Below are 10,000 nucleotides of genomic sequence, written 5' to 3' on the forward strand. Positions count from 1 at the left end.
ATCAATGAATTTACTTGAGTTAAGAAGTAAAAGATGTCTAAAGTTAAGGCTTTTAGCACCTATAGCCAAACCACACTGGACATGCCCAATCTCGTCTGATCTTGGAAGCTATGCAGTGTTGGGCCTGGTTAGTACTTCGCTGGGAGACCACCTGGGAATACCTGGTGCTGTAGGTAATTTTATATAGCCATAACATTCTTTTCTATTACATTTTACATTACATTTTTTCAACTTAGCAATGAATTTACTTGAGTTAAGAAGTAAAAGACGTCTAAAGTTAATATTTTTCAGCACCTATAGCCAAACCACACTGGACATGGCCAATGTCGTTTGATATTGGAAGCTATGCAGTGTTGGGCATGGTCAGTACTTGGATGGGAGACCACCTGGGAATACCAGGTGCTGTAGGTAATTTTATACTGCCATAACATTCTTTTCTATTACATTTTACATGTAATTTTTTCAACTTATCAATGAATTTACTTGAGTAAAGAAGTAAAAGAGGTCTAAAGTTAATGTCTTTGAGCACCTACAGCCAAACCACACTTGACATGCCCAATCTCGTCTGATATTGGAAGCTATGCAGTGTTGGGCCTGGATAGTACTTGGATGGGAGAACACCTAGGAATCCCTGGTGCTGTAGGTAATTTTATATAGCCATAACATTCTTTTCTATTACATTTTACATTACATTTTTTCAACTTATCAATTAATTTACTTGAGTTAAGAAGTAAAAGAGGTCTAAAGTTAATGTTTTTGAGCACCTACAGTCAAACCACACTGGACATGCCCAATCTCGTCTGATCTTGGAAGCTATGCAGTGTTTGGCCTGGTTTGTACTTGGATGGGAGACCACCTGGGAATACCAGGTGCTGTAGGTAATTTTATACTGCCATAACATTCTTTTCTAGAACATTTTACATTTAATTTTTTCAACTTATCATTGAATTTACTTGAGTTAAGAAGGAAAAGAGGTCTAAAGTTAAAGTTTTTGAGCACCTACAGCCAAACCACACTGGACATGCCCAATCTCGTCTGATCTTGGAAGCTATGCAGTGTTGGGCCTGGTTAGTACTTGGATGGGAGACCTCCTGGTAATACCAGGTGCTGTAGGTAATTTTATACTGCCATAACTTTCTTTTCTATTACATTTTACATTTAATTTTTTCAACTTATCATTGAATTTACTTGAGTTAAGAAGTAATAGCGGTATAAATTTAATGCTTTTGGGCACCTACAGCCAAACCACACTGGACATGCCCAATCTCGTCTGATCTTGGAAGCTATGCAGTGTTGGGCCTGGTTAGTACTTGGATGGGAGACCACCTGGGAATACCAGGTGCTGTAGGTAATTTTATACTGCCATAACATTCTTTTCTAGAACATTTTACATTTAATTTTTTCAACTTATCATTGAATTTACTTGAGTTAAGAAGTAAAAGAGGTCTAAAGTTAATGTTTTTGAGCACCTACAGCCAAACCACACTGGACATGCCCAATCTCGTCTGAACTTGGAAGCTATGCAGTGTTGGTCCTGTTTAGTACTTGGATAGGAGACCACCTAGGAATCCCAGGTCCTGTAGGTAATTTTATACTGCCATAACATTCTTTTCTATTACATTTTAAATTTAATTTTTTCAACTTATCAATGAATTTACTTGAGTTAAGAAGTAATAGAGGTCTAAAGTTAATGTTTTTGAGCACCTACAGCCAAACCACACTGGACATGCCCAATCTCGTCTGACCTTGGAAGCTATGCAGTGTTGGGCCTGGTTAGTACTTGGATGGGAGACCACCTGGGAATACCAGGAGCGGAAGGTAATTTTATACTGCCATAACATTCTTTTCTATTACATTTTACATTTAATTTTTCAACTTATCATTGAATTTACTTGAGTTAAGAAGTAAAATAGGTCTAAAGTTATTACTTTTGAGCACCTACAGCCAATCCACACTGGACATGCCCCATCTCGTCTTATCTTGGTAGCTATGCAGTGTTGGGCATGGTCAGTACTTGGATGGGAGACCACCTGGGAAAACCAGCTGCAGTAGGTAATTTTATACTGCCATAACATTCTTTTCTATTACATTTTACATTTAATTTTTTCAACTTATCAATGAATTTACTTGAGTTAAGAAGTAATAGAGGTCTAAAGTTAATGTTTTAGAGCACCTACAGCCAAACCACACTGGACATGCCCAATCTCGTCAGATCTTGGAAGCTATGCAGTGTTGGACCTGTTTAGTACTTGGATAGGAGACCACCTAGGAATCCCAGGTGCTGTAGGTAATTTTATACTGCCATAACATTCTTTTCTATTACATTTTAAATTTAATTTTTTCAACTTATCAATGAATTTACTTGAGTTAAGAAGTAATTGAGGTCTAAAGTTAATATTTTTGAGCACCTACAGCCAAACCACACTGGACATGCCCAATCTCGTCTGATCTTGGAAGCTATGCAGTGTTGAGCCTGGTTAGTACTTGGATGGGAGACCACCTGGGAATACCAGGTGCTGTAGGTAATTTTATACTGCCATAACATTCTTTTCTATTACATTTTACATATAATTTTTTCAACTTATCAATGAATTTACTTGAGTTAAGAAGTAAAAGATGTCTAAAGTTAAGGCTTTTAGCACCTACAGCCAAACCACACTGGACATGCCCAATCTCGTCTGATTTTGGAAGCTATGCAGTGTTGGGCCTGGTTAGTACTTGGATGAGAGACCACCTGGGAATACCAGGTGCTGTAGGTAATTTTATATAGCCATAACATTCTTTTCTATTACATTTTACATTACATTTTTTCAATTTAGCAATGAATTTACTTGAGTTAAGAAGTAAAAGAGGTCTAATGTTAATATTTTTCAGCACCTATAGCCAAACCACACTGGACATGGCCAATGTCGTTTGATCTTGGAAGCTATGCAGTGTTGGGAATGGTCAGAACTTGGATGGGAGACCACCTGGGAAAACCAGGTGCAGTAGGTAATTTTATACTGCCATAACATTCTTTTCTATTACATTTTACATTTAATTTTTTCAACTTATCAATGAATTTACTTGAGTAAAGAAGTAATAGAGGTCTAAAGTTAATGTTTTTGACCACCTACAGCCAATCCACACTGGACATTCCGAATCTCGTCTTATCTTGGAAGCTATGCAGTGTTGGGCCTGGTCAGTATTTGGATGGGAGACCACCTGGGAAAACCAGGTGCAGTAGGTAATTTTATACTGCCATAACATTCTTTTCTATTACATTTTACATTTAATTTTTTCAACTTATCAATGAATTTACTTGAGTAAAGAAGTAAAAGAGGTCTAAAGTTAATGTTTTTGACCACCTACAGCCAAACCACACTGGACATGCCCAATCTCATCTTATCTTGGAAGCTATGCAGTGTTGGGCCTGGTTAGTACTTGGATGGGAGACCACCTGGGAATACCAGGAGCTGTAGGTAATTTTATACTGCCATAACATTCTTTTCTATTACATTTTACATTTAATTTTTTCAACTTATCAATGAATTTACTTGAGTAAAGAAGTAAAAGAGGTCTAAAGTTAATGTCTTTGCGCACCTACAGCCAAACCACACTGGACATGCCCAATCTCGTCTGATATTGGAAGCTATGCAGTGTTGGGCCTGGATAGTACTTGGATGGGAGACCACCTAGGAATCCCTGGTGCTGTAGGTAATTTTATATAGCCATAACATTCTTTTCTATTACATTTTACATTACATTTTTTCAACTTATCAATGAATTTACTTGAGTTAAGAAGTAAAAGAGGTCTAAAGTTAAGGCTTTTAGCACCTATTGCCAAACCACACTGGACATGCCCAATCTCGTCTGATCTTGGAAGCTATGCAGTGTTGGGCCTGGTTAGTACTTGGATGGGAGACCACCTGGGAATACCAGGTGCTGTAGGTAATTTTATATAGCCATAACATTCTTTTCTATTACATTTTACATTACATTTTTTCAACTTAGCAATGAATTTACTTGAGTTAAGAAGTAAAAGAGGTCTAAAGTTAATATTTTTCAGCACCTATAGCCAAACCACACTGGACATGCCCAATCTCGTCTGATCTTGAAAGCTATCCAGTGTTGGGCCTGGTTAGTACTTGGATGGGAGACCACCTGGGAATACCAGGTGCTGTAGGTAATTTTATATAGCCATAACATTCTTTTCTATTACATTTTTTCAACTTAGCAATGAATTTACTTGAGTTAAGAAGTAAAAGACGTCTAAAGTTAATATTTTTCAGCACCTATAGCCAAACCACACTGGACATGGCCAATGTCGTTTGATCTTGGAAGCTATGCAGTGTTGGGCATGGTCAGTACTTGGATGGGAGACCACCTGGGAATACCAGGTGCTGTAGGTAATTTTATATAGCCATAACATTACATTTTACATTGCATTTTTTCAACTTAGCAATGAATTTACTTGAGTTAAGAAGTAAAAGAGGTCTAAAGTTAATATTTTTCAGCACCTATAGGCAAACCACACTGGACATAGCCAATGTCGTTTGATCTTGGAAGCTATGCAGTGTTGGGAATGGTCAGTACTTGGATGGGAGACCACCTTGGAAAACCAGGTGCAGTAGGTAATTTTATACTGCCATAACATTCTTTTCTATTACATTTTACATTTAATTTTTTCAACTTATCAATGAATTTACTTGAGTAAAGAAGTAAAAGAGGTCTAAAGTTAATGTTTTTGAGCACCTCCAGCCAAACCACACTGGACATGCCCAATCTCGTCTGATCTTGGAAGCTATGCAGTGTTGGGCCTGGTTAGTACTTGGATGGGAGACCACCTGGGAATACCAGGTGCTGTAGGTAATTTTATACTGCCATAAAATTCTTTTCTATTACATTTTACATTTCATTTTTCAACTTATCATTGAATTTACTTGAGTTAAGAAGTAAAAGAGGTCTAAAGTTAATGTTTTTGAGCACCTACAGCCAATCCACACTGGACATGCCCAATCTCGTCTGAACTTGGAAGCTATGCAGTATTTCGCCTGGTTTGTACTTGGATGGGAGACCACCTGGGAATACCAGGTGCTGTAGGTAATTTTATACTGCCATAACATTCTTTTCTAGAACATTTTACATTTAATTTTTTCAACTTATCAATGAATTTACTTGAGTTAAGAAGTAAAAGAGGTCTAAAATTAATGTTTTTGAGCACCTACAGCCAAACCACACTGGACATGCCCAATCTCATCTGATCTTGGAAGCTATGCAGTGTTGGGCATGGTTAGTACTTGGATGGGAGACCACCTGGGAATACCAGGTGCTGTACTTAATTTTATACTGCCATAACATTCTTTTCTATTACATTTTACATTTAATTTTTTCAACTTATTAATGAATTTACTTGAGTTAAGAAGTAATAGAGGTCTAAAGTTAATGCTTTTGCGCACCTACAGCCAAACCACACTGGACATGCCCAATCTTGTCTGATCTTGGAAGCTATGCAGTGTTGGGCCTGGTTAGTACTTGGATGGGAGACCACCTGGGAATACCAGGAGCTGTAGGTAATTTTATACTGCCATAACATTCTTTTCTATTATATTTTACATTTAATTTTACAACTTATCATTGAATTTACTTGAGTTAAGGAGTAAAAGAGGTCTAAAGTTAATGTTTTTGAGCACCTACAGCCAAACCACACTGGACATGCCCAATCTCGTCTGATCTTGGAAGCTATGCAGTGTTGGGTCTGGTTAGTACTTGGATGGTAGACCACCTGGGAATACCAGGTGCTGTAGGTAATTTTATACTGCCATAACATTCTTTTCTATTACATTTTACATTTAATTTTTTCAACTTATCAATGAATTTACTTGAGTTAAGAAGTAATAGCGGTATAAATTTATTGCTTTTGGGCACCTACAGCCAAACCACACTGGACATGCCCAATCTTGTCTGATCTTGGAAACTATGCAGTGTTGGGCCTGGTTAGTACTTGGATGGGAGACCACCTGGGAATACCAGGTGCTGTAGGTAATTTTATACTGCCATAACATTCTTTTCTATTACATTTTACATTTAATTTTTTCAACTTATCAATGAATTTACTTGAGTAAAGAAGTAAAAGAGGTCTAAAGTTAATGTCTTTGCGCACCTACAGCCAAACCACACTGGACATGCCCAATCTCGTCTGATATTGGAAGCTATGCAGTGTTGGGCCTGGATAGTACTTGGATGGGAGACCACCTAGGAATCCCTGGTGCTGTAGGTAATTTTATATAGCCATAACATTCTTTTCTATTACATTTTACATTACATTTTTTCAACTTATCAATGAATTTACTTGAGTTAAGAAGTAAAAGAGGTCTAAAGTTAAGGCTTTTAGCACCTATTTCCAAACCACACTGGACATGCCCAATCTCGTCTGATCTTGGAAGCTATGCAGTGTTGGGCCTGGTTAGTACTTGGATGGGAGACCTCCTCGGAATACCAGGTGCTGTAGGTAATTTTATATAGCCATAACATTCTTTTCTATTACATTTTACATTACATTTTTTCAACTTAGCAATGAATTTACTTGAGTTAAGAAGTAAAAGAGGTCTAAAGTTAATATTTTTCAGCACCTATAGCCAAACCACACTGGACATGCCCAATCTCGTCTGATCTTGGAAGCTATCCAGTGTTGGGCCTGGTTAGTACTTGGATGGGAGACCACCTGGGAATACCAGGTGCTGTAGGTAATTTTATATAGCCATAACATTCTTTTCTATTACATTTTTTCAACTTAGCAATGAATTTACTTGAGTTAAGAAGTAAAAGACGTCTAAAGTTAATATTTTTCAGCACCTATAGCCAAACCACACTGGACATGGCCAATGTCGTTTGATCTTGGAAGCTATGCAGTGTTGGGCATGGTCAGTACTTGGATGGGAGACCACCTGGGAATACCAGGTGCTGTAGGTAATTTTATACTGCCATAACATTCTTTTCTATTACATTTTACATTTAATTTTTTCAACTTATCAATGAATTTACTTGAGTTAAGAAGTAAAAGAGGTCTAAAGTTAATGCTTTTGGCACCTACAGCCAAACCACACTGGACATGCCCAATCTCATCTGATCTTGGAAGCTATGCAGTGTTGGGCCTGGTTTGTACTTGGATGGGAGACCACCTGGGAATAACAGGTGCTGTAGGTAATTTTATATAGCCATAACATTCTTTTCTATTACATTTTACATTACATTTTTTCAATTTATCAATGAATTTACTTGAGTTAAGAAGTAAAAGATGTCTAAAGTTAATGTTTTTGAGCACCTACAGTCAAACCACACTGGACATGCACAATCTCATCTGATCTTGGAAGCTATGCAGTGTTTGACCTGGTTTGTACTTGGATGGGAGACCACCTGGGAATACCAGGTGCTGTAGGTAATTTTATACTGCCATAACATTCTTTTCTATTACATTTTAAATTTAATTTTTTCAACTTATCAATGAATTTACTTGAGTTAAGAAGTAATAGCGGTATAAATTTAATGCTTTTGGGCACCTACAGCCAAACCACACTGGACATGCCCAATCTTGTCTGATCTTGGAAACTATGCAGTGTTGGGCCTGGTTAGTACTTGGATGGGAGACCACCTGGGAATACCAGGTGCTGTAGGTAATTTTATACTGCCATAACATTCTTTTCTATTACATTTTACATTTAATTTTTTCAACTTATCAATGAATTTACTTGAGTAAAGAAGTAAAAGAGGTCTAAAGTTAATGTCTTTGCGCACCTACAGCCAAACCACACTGGACATGCCCAATCTCGTCTGATATTGGAAGCTATGCAGTGTTGGGCCTGGATAGTACTTGGAAGGGAGACCACCTAGGAATCCCTGGTGCTGTAGGTAATTTTATATAGCCATAACATTCTTTTCTATTACATTTTACATTACATTTTTTCAACTTATCAATGAATTTACTTGAGTTAAGAAGTAATAGCGGTATAAATTTAATGCTTTTGGGCACCTACAGCCAAACCACACTGGACATGCCCTATCTCGTCTGATCTTGGAAACTATGCAGTGTTGGGCCTGGTTAGTACTTGGATGGGAGACCACCTGGCAATACCAGGTGCTGTAGGTAATTTTATACTGCCATAACATTCTTTTCTATTACATTTTACATTTAATTTTTTCAACTTATCAATGAATTTACTTGAGTTAAGAAGTAAAAGAGGTCTAAAGTTAATGTTTTTGAGCACCAACAGCCAAACCACAGTGGACATGCCCAATCTCGTCTGATCTTGGAAGCTATGCAGTGTTGGGCCTGGTTAGTACTTGGATGGGAGACCACCTAGGAATCCCAGGTGCTGTAGGTAATTTTATACTGCCATAACAGTCTATTACATTTTACATTTAATTTTTTCAACTTATCAATGAATTTACTTGAGTAAAGAAGTAAAAGAGTTCTAAAGTTAATTTCTTTGAGCACCTACAGCCAAACCACACTGGACATGCCCAATCTCGTCTGATATTGGAAGCTATGCAGTGTTGGGCTTGGTTATTACTTGGATGGGAGACCACCTAGGAATCCCTGGTGCTGTAGGTAATTTTATATAGCCGTAACATTCTTTTTCTATTAAATTTTACATTTAATTTTTTCAACTTATCAATGAATTTACTTGAGTTAAGAAGTAAAAGATGTCTAAAGTTAATGTTTTTGAGCACCTACAGTCAAACCACACTGGACATGCCCAATCTCATCTGATCTTGGAAGCTATGCAGTATTTGGCCTGGTTTGTACTTGGATGGGAGACCACCTGGGAATACCAGGTGCTGTAGGTAATTTTATACTGCCATAACATTCTTTTCTAGAACATTTTACATTTAATTTTTTCAACTTATCAATGAATTTACTTGAGTTAAGAAGTAAAAGAGGTCTAAAATTAATGTTTTTGAGCACGTACAGCCAAACCACACTGGACATGCCCAATCTCATCTGATCTTGGAAGCTATGCAGTGTTGGGCCTGGTTAGTACTTGGATGGGAGACCACCTGGGAATACCAGGTGCTGTAGGTAATTTTATACTGCCATAACATTCTTTTCTATTACATTTTACATTTAATTTTTTCAACTTATTAATGAATTTACTTGAGTTAAGAAGTAATAGAGGTCTAAAGTTAATGCGTTTGCGCACCTACAGCCAAACCACACTGGACATGCCCAATCTTGTCTGATCTTGGAAGCTATGCAGTGTTGGGCCTGGTTAGTACTTGGATGGGAGACCACCTGGGAATACCAGGAGCTGTAGGTAATTTTATACTGCCATAACATTCTTTTCTATTATATTTTACATTTAATTTTACAACTTATCATTGAATTTACTTGAGTTAAGGAGTAAAAGAGGTCTAAAGTTAATGTTTTTGAGCACCTACAGCCAAACCACACTGGACATGCCCAATCTCGTCTGATCTTGAAAGCTATGCAGTGTTGGGTCTGGTTAGTACTTGGATGGGAGACCACCTGGGAATACCAGGTGCTGTAGGTAATTTTATACTGCCATAACGTTCTTTTCTATTACATTTTACATTTAATTTTTTCAACTTATCAATGAATTTACTTGAGTTAAGAAGTAATAGCGGTATAAATTTAATGCTTTTGGGCACCTACAGCCAAACCACACTGGACATGCCCAATCTTGTCTGATCTTGGAAACTATGCAGTGTTGGGCCTGGTTAGTACTTGGATGGGAGACCACCTGGGAATACCAGGTGCTGTAGGTAATTTTATACTGCCATAACATTCTTTTCTATTACATTTTACATTTAATTTTTTCAACTTATCAATGAATTTACTTGAGTAAAGAAGTAAAAGAGGTCTAAAGTTAATGTCTTTGCGCACCTACAGCCAAACCACACTGGACATGCCCAATCTCGTCTGATATTGGAAGCTATGCAGTGTTGGGCCTGGATAGTACTTGGATGGGAGACCACCTAGGAATCCCTGGTGCTGTAGGTA

General features: G+C 37.5%; 1 non-coding gene and 39 pseudogenes across 1 annotated transcript; all 40 read left to right on the forward strand.

The window, feature by feature from the left end:
* Positions 1-57: 57 nt before the first annotated feature.
* LOC148440833 (5S ribosomal RNA) lies at positions 58-176 on the forward strand (annotated as a pseudogene).
* A 116-nt stretch (positions 177-292) lies between these two features.
* On the forward strand, positions 293-411 carry LOC148440834 (5S ribosomal RNA; annotated as a pseudogene).
* Positions 412-527: 116 nt separating this feature from the next.
* LOC148440835 (5S ribosomal RNA) lies at positions 528-646 on the forward strand (annotated as a pseudogene).
* Positions 647-762: 116 nt separating this feature from the next.
* On the forward strand, positions 763-881 carry LOC148440836 (5S ribosomal RNA; annotated as a pseudogene).
* Positions 882-997: 116 nt separating this feature from the next.
* Positions 998-1,116, forward strand: LOC148440837 (5S ribosomal RNA; annotated as a pseudogene).
* Positions 1,117-1,232: 116 nt separating this feature from the next.
* On the forward strand, positions 1,233-1,351 carry LOC148440838 (5S ribosomal RNA). The gene has a single exon (XR_015875992.1). It is a non-coding gene; the product is annotated as a 5S ribosomal RNA (ribosomal RNA).
* A 116-nt stretch (positions 1,352-1,467) lies between these two features.
* On the forward strand, positions 1,468-1,586 carry LOC148440839 (5S ribosomal RNA; annotated as a pseudogene).
* A 116-nt stretch (positions 1,587-1,702) lies between these two features.
* On the forward strand, positions 1,703-1,821 carry LOC148440840 (5S ribosomal RNA; annotated as a pseudogene).
* Positions 1,822-2,171: 350 nt separating this feature from the next.
* LOC148440841 (5S ribosomal RNA) lies at positions 2,172-2,290 on the forward strand (annotated as a pseudogene).
* Positions 2,291-2,406: 116 nt separating this feature from the next.
* LOC148440842 (5S ribosomal RNA) lies at positions 2,407-2,525 on the forward strand (annotated as a pseudogene).
* A 115-nt stretch (positions 2,526-2,640) lies between these two features.
* LOC148440843 (5S ribosomal RNA) lies at positions 2,641-2,759 on the forward strand (annotated as a pseudogene).
* Positions 2,760-3,110: 351 nt separating this feature from the next.
* On the forward strand, positions 3,111-3,229 carry LOC148440844 (5S ribosomal RNA; annotated as a pseudogene).
* A 116-nt stretch (positions 3,230-3,345) lies between these two features.
* Positions 3,346-3,464, forward strand: LOC148440845 (5S ribosomal RNA; annotated as a pseudogene).
* A 116-nt stretch (positions 3,465-3,580) lies between these two features.
* Positions 3,581-3,699, forward strand: LOC148440846 (5S ribosomal RNA; annotated as a pseudogene).
* Positions 3,700-3,814: 115 nt separating this feature from the next.
* LOC148440847 (5S ribosomal RNA) lies at positions 3,815-3,933 on the forward strand (annotated as a pseudogene).
* A 116-nt stretch (positions 3,934-4,049) lies between these two features.
* On the forward strand, positions 4,050-4,168 carry LOC148440848 (5S ribosomal RNA; annotated as a pseudogene).
* A 104-nt stretch (positions 4,169-4,272) lies between these two features.
* On the forward strand, positions 4,273-4,391 carry LOC148440849 (5S ribosomal RNA; annotated as a pseudogene).
* A 341-nt stretch (positions 4,392-4,732) lies between these two features.
* Positions 4,733-4,851, forward strand: LOC148440850 (5S ribosomal RNA; annotated as a pseudogene).
* Positions 4,852-4,966: 115 nt separating this feature from the next.
* Positions 4,967-5,085, forward strand: LOC148440851 (5S ribosomal RNA; annotated as a pseudogene).
* Positions 5,086-5,201: 116 nt separating this feature from the next.
* On the forward strand, positions 5,202-5,320 carry LOC148440852 (5S ribosomal RNA; annotated as a pseudogene).
* A 116-nt stretch (positions 5,321-5,436) lies between these two features.
* Positions 5,437-5,555, forward strand: LOC148440853 (5S ribosomal RNA; annotated as a pseudogene).
* Positions 5,556-5,670: 115 nt separating this feature from the next.
* Positions 5,671-5,789, forward strand: LOC148440854 (5S ribosomal RNA; annotated as a pseudogene).
* A 116-nt stretch (positions 5,790-5,905) lies between these two features.
* Positions 5,906-6,024, forward strand: LOC148440855 (5S ribosomal RNA; annotated as a pseudogene).
* A 116-nt stretch (positions 6,025-6,140) lies between these two features.
* LOC148440856 (5S ribosomal RNA) lies at positions 6,141-6,259 on the forward strand (annotated as a pseudogene).
* Positions 6,260-6,374: 115 nt separating this feature from the next.
* LOC148440857 (5S ribosomal RNA) lies at positions 6,375-6,493 on the forward strand (annotated as a pseudogene).
* A 116-nt stretch (positions 6,494-6,609) lies between these two features.
* LOC148440858 (5S ribosomal RNA) lies at positions 6,610-6,728 on the forward strand (annotated as a pseudogene).
* A 104-nt stretch (positions 6,729-6,832) lies between these two features.
* Positions 6,833-6,951, forward strand: LOC148440859 (5S ribosomal RNA; annotated as a pseudogene).
* A 115-nt stretch (positions 6,952-7,066) lies between these two features.
* LOC148440860 (5S ribosomal RNA) lies at positions 7,067-7,185 on the forward strand (annotated as a pseudogene).
* A 116-nt stretch (positions 7,186-7,301) lies between these two features.
* LOC148440861 (5S ribosomal RNA) lies at positions 7,302-7,420 on the forward strand (annotated as a pseudogene).
* Positions 7,421-7,536: 116 nt separating this feature from the next.
* On the forward strand, positions 7,537-7,655 carry LOC148440862 (5S ribosomal RNA; annotated as a pseudogene).
* A 116-nt stretch (positions 7,656-7,771) lies between these two features.
* LOC148440863 (5S ribosomal RNA) lies at positions 7,772-7,890 on the forward strand (annotated as a pseudogene).
* Positions 7,891-8,006: 116 nt separating this feature from the next.
* Positions 8,007-8,125, forward strand: LOC148440864 (5S ribosomal RNA; annotated as a pseudogene).
* A 116-nt stretch (positions 8,126-8,241) lies between these two features.
* On the forward strand, positions 8,242-8,360 carry LOC148440865 (5S ribosomal RNA; annotated as a pseudogene).
* Positions 8,361-8,471: 111 nt separating this feature from the next.
* On the forward strand, positions 8,472-8,590 carry LOC148440866 (5S ribosomal RNA; annotated as a pseudogene).
* Positions 8,591-8,707: 117 nt separating this feature from the next.
* Positions 8,708-8,826, forward strand: LOC148440867 (5S ribosomal RNA; annotated as a pseudogene).
* A 116-nt stretch (positions 8,827-8,942) lies between these two features.
* LOC148440868 (5S ribosomal RNA) lies at positions 8,943-9,061 on the forward strand (annotated as a pseudogene).
* A 116-nt stretch (positions 9,062-9,177) lies between these two features.
* LOC148440869 (5S ribosomal RNA) lies at positions 9,178-9,296 on the forward strand (annotated as a pseudogene).
* A 115-nt stretch (positions 9,297-9,411) lies between these two features.
* On the forward strand, positions 9,412-9,530 carry LOC148440870 (5S ribosomal RNA; annotated as a pseudogene).
* Positions 9,531-9,646: 116 nt separating this feature from the next.
* On the forward strand, positions 9,647-9,765 carry LOC148440871 (5S ribosomal RNA; annotated as a pseudogene).
* Positions 9,766-9,881: 116 nt separating this feature from the next.
* Positions 9,882-10,000, forward strand: LOC148440872 (5S ribosomal RNA; annotated as a pseudogene).

This window comes from Taudactylus pleione, unplaced genomic scaffold (genome assembly GCF_031769625.1).
Source record: "Taudactylus pleione unplaced genomic scaffold, aTauple2 ptg001666l, whole genome shotgun sequence".
Lineage (NCBI taxonomy): Eukaryota > Metazoa > Chordata > Amphibia > Anura > Myobatrachidae > Taudactylus > Taudactylus pleione.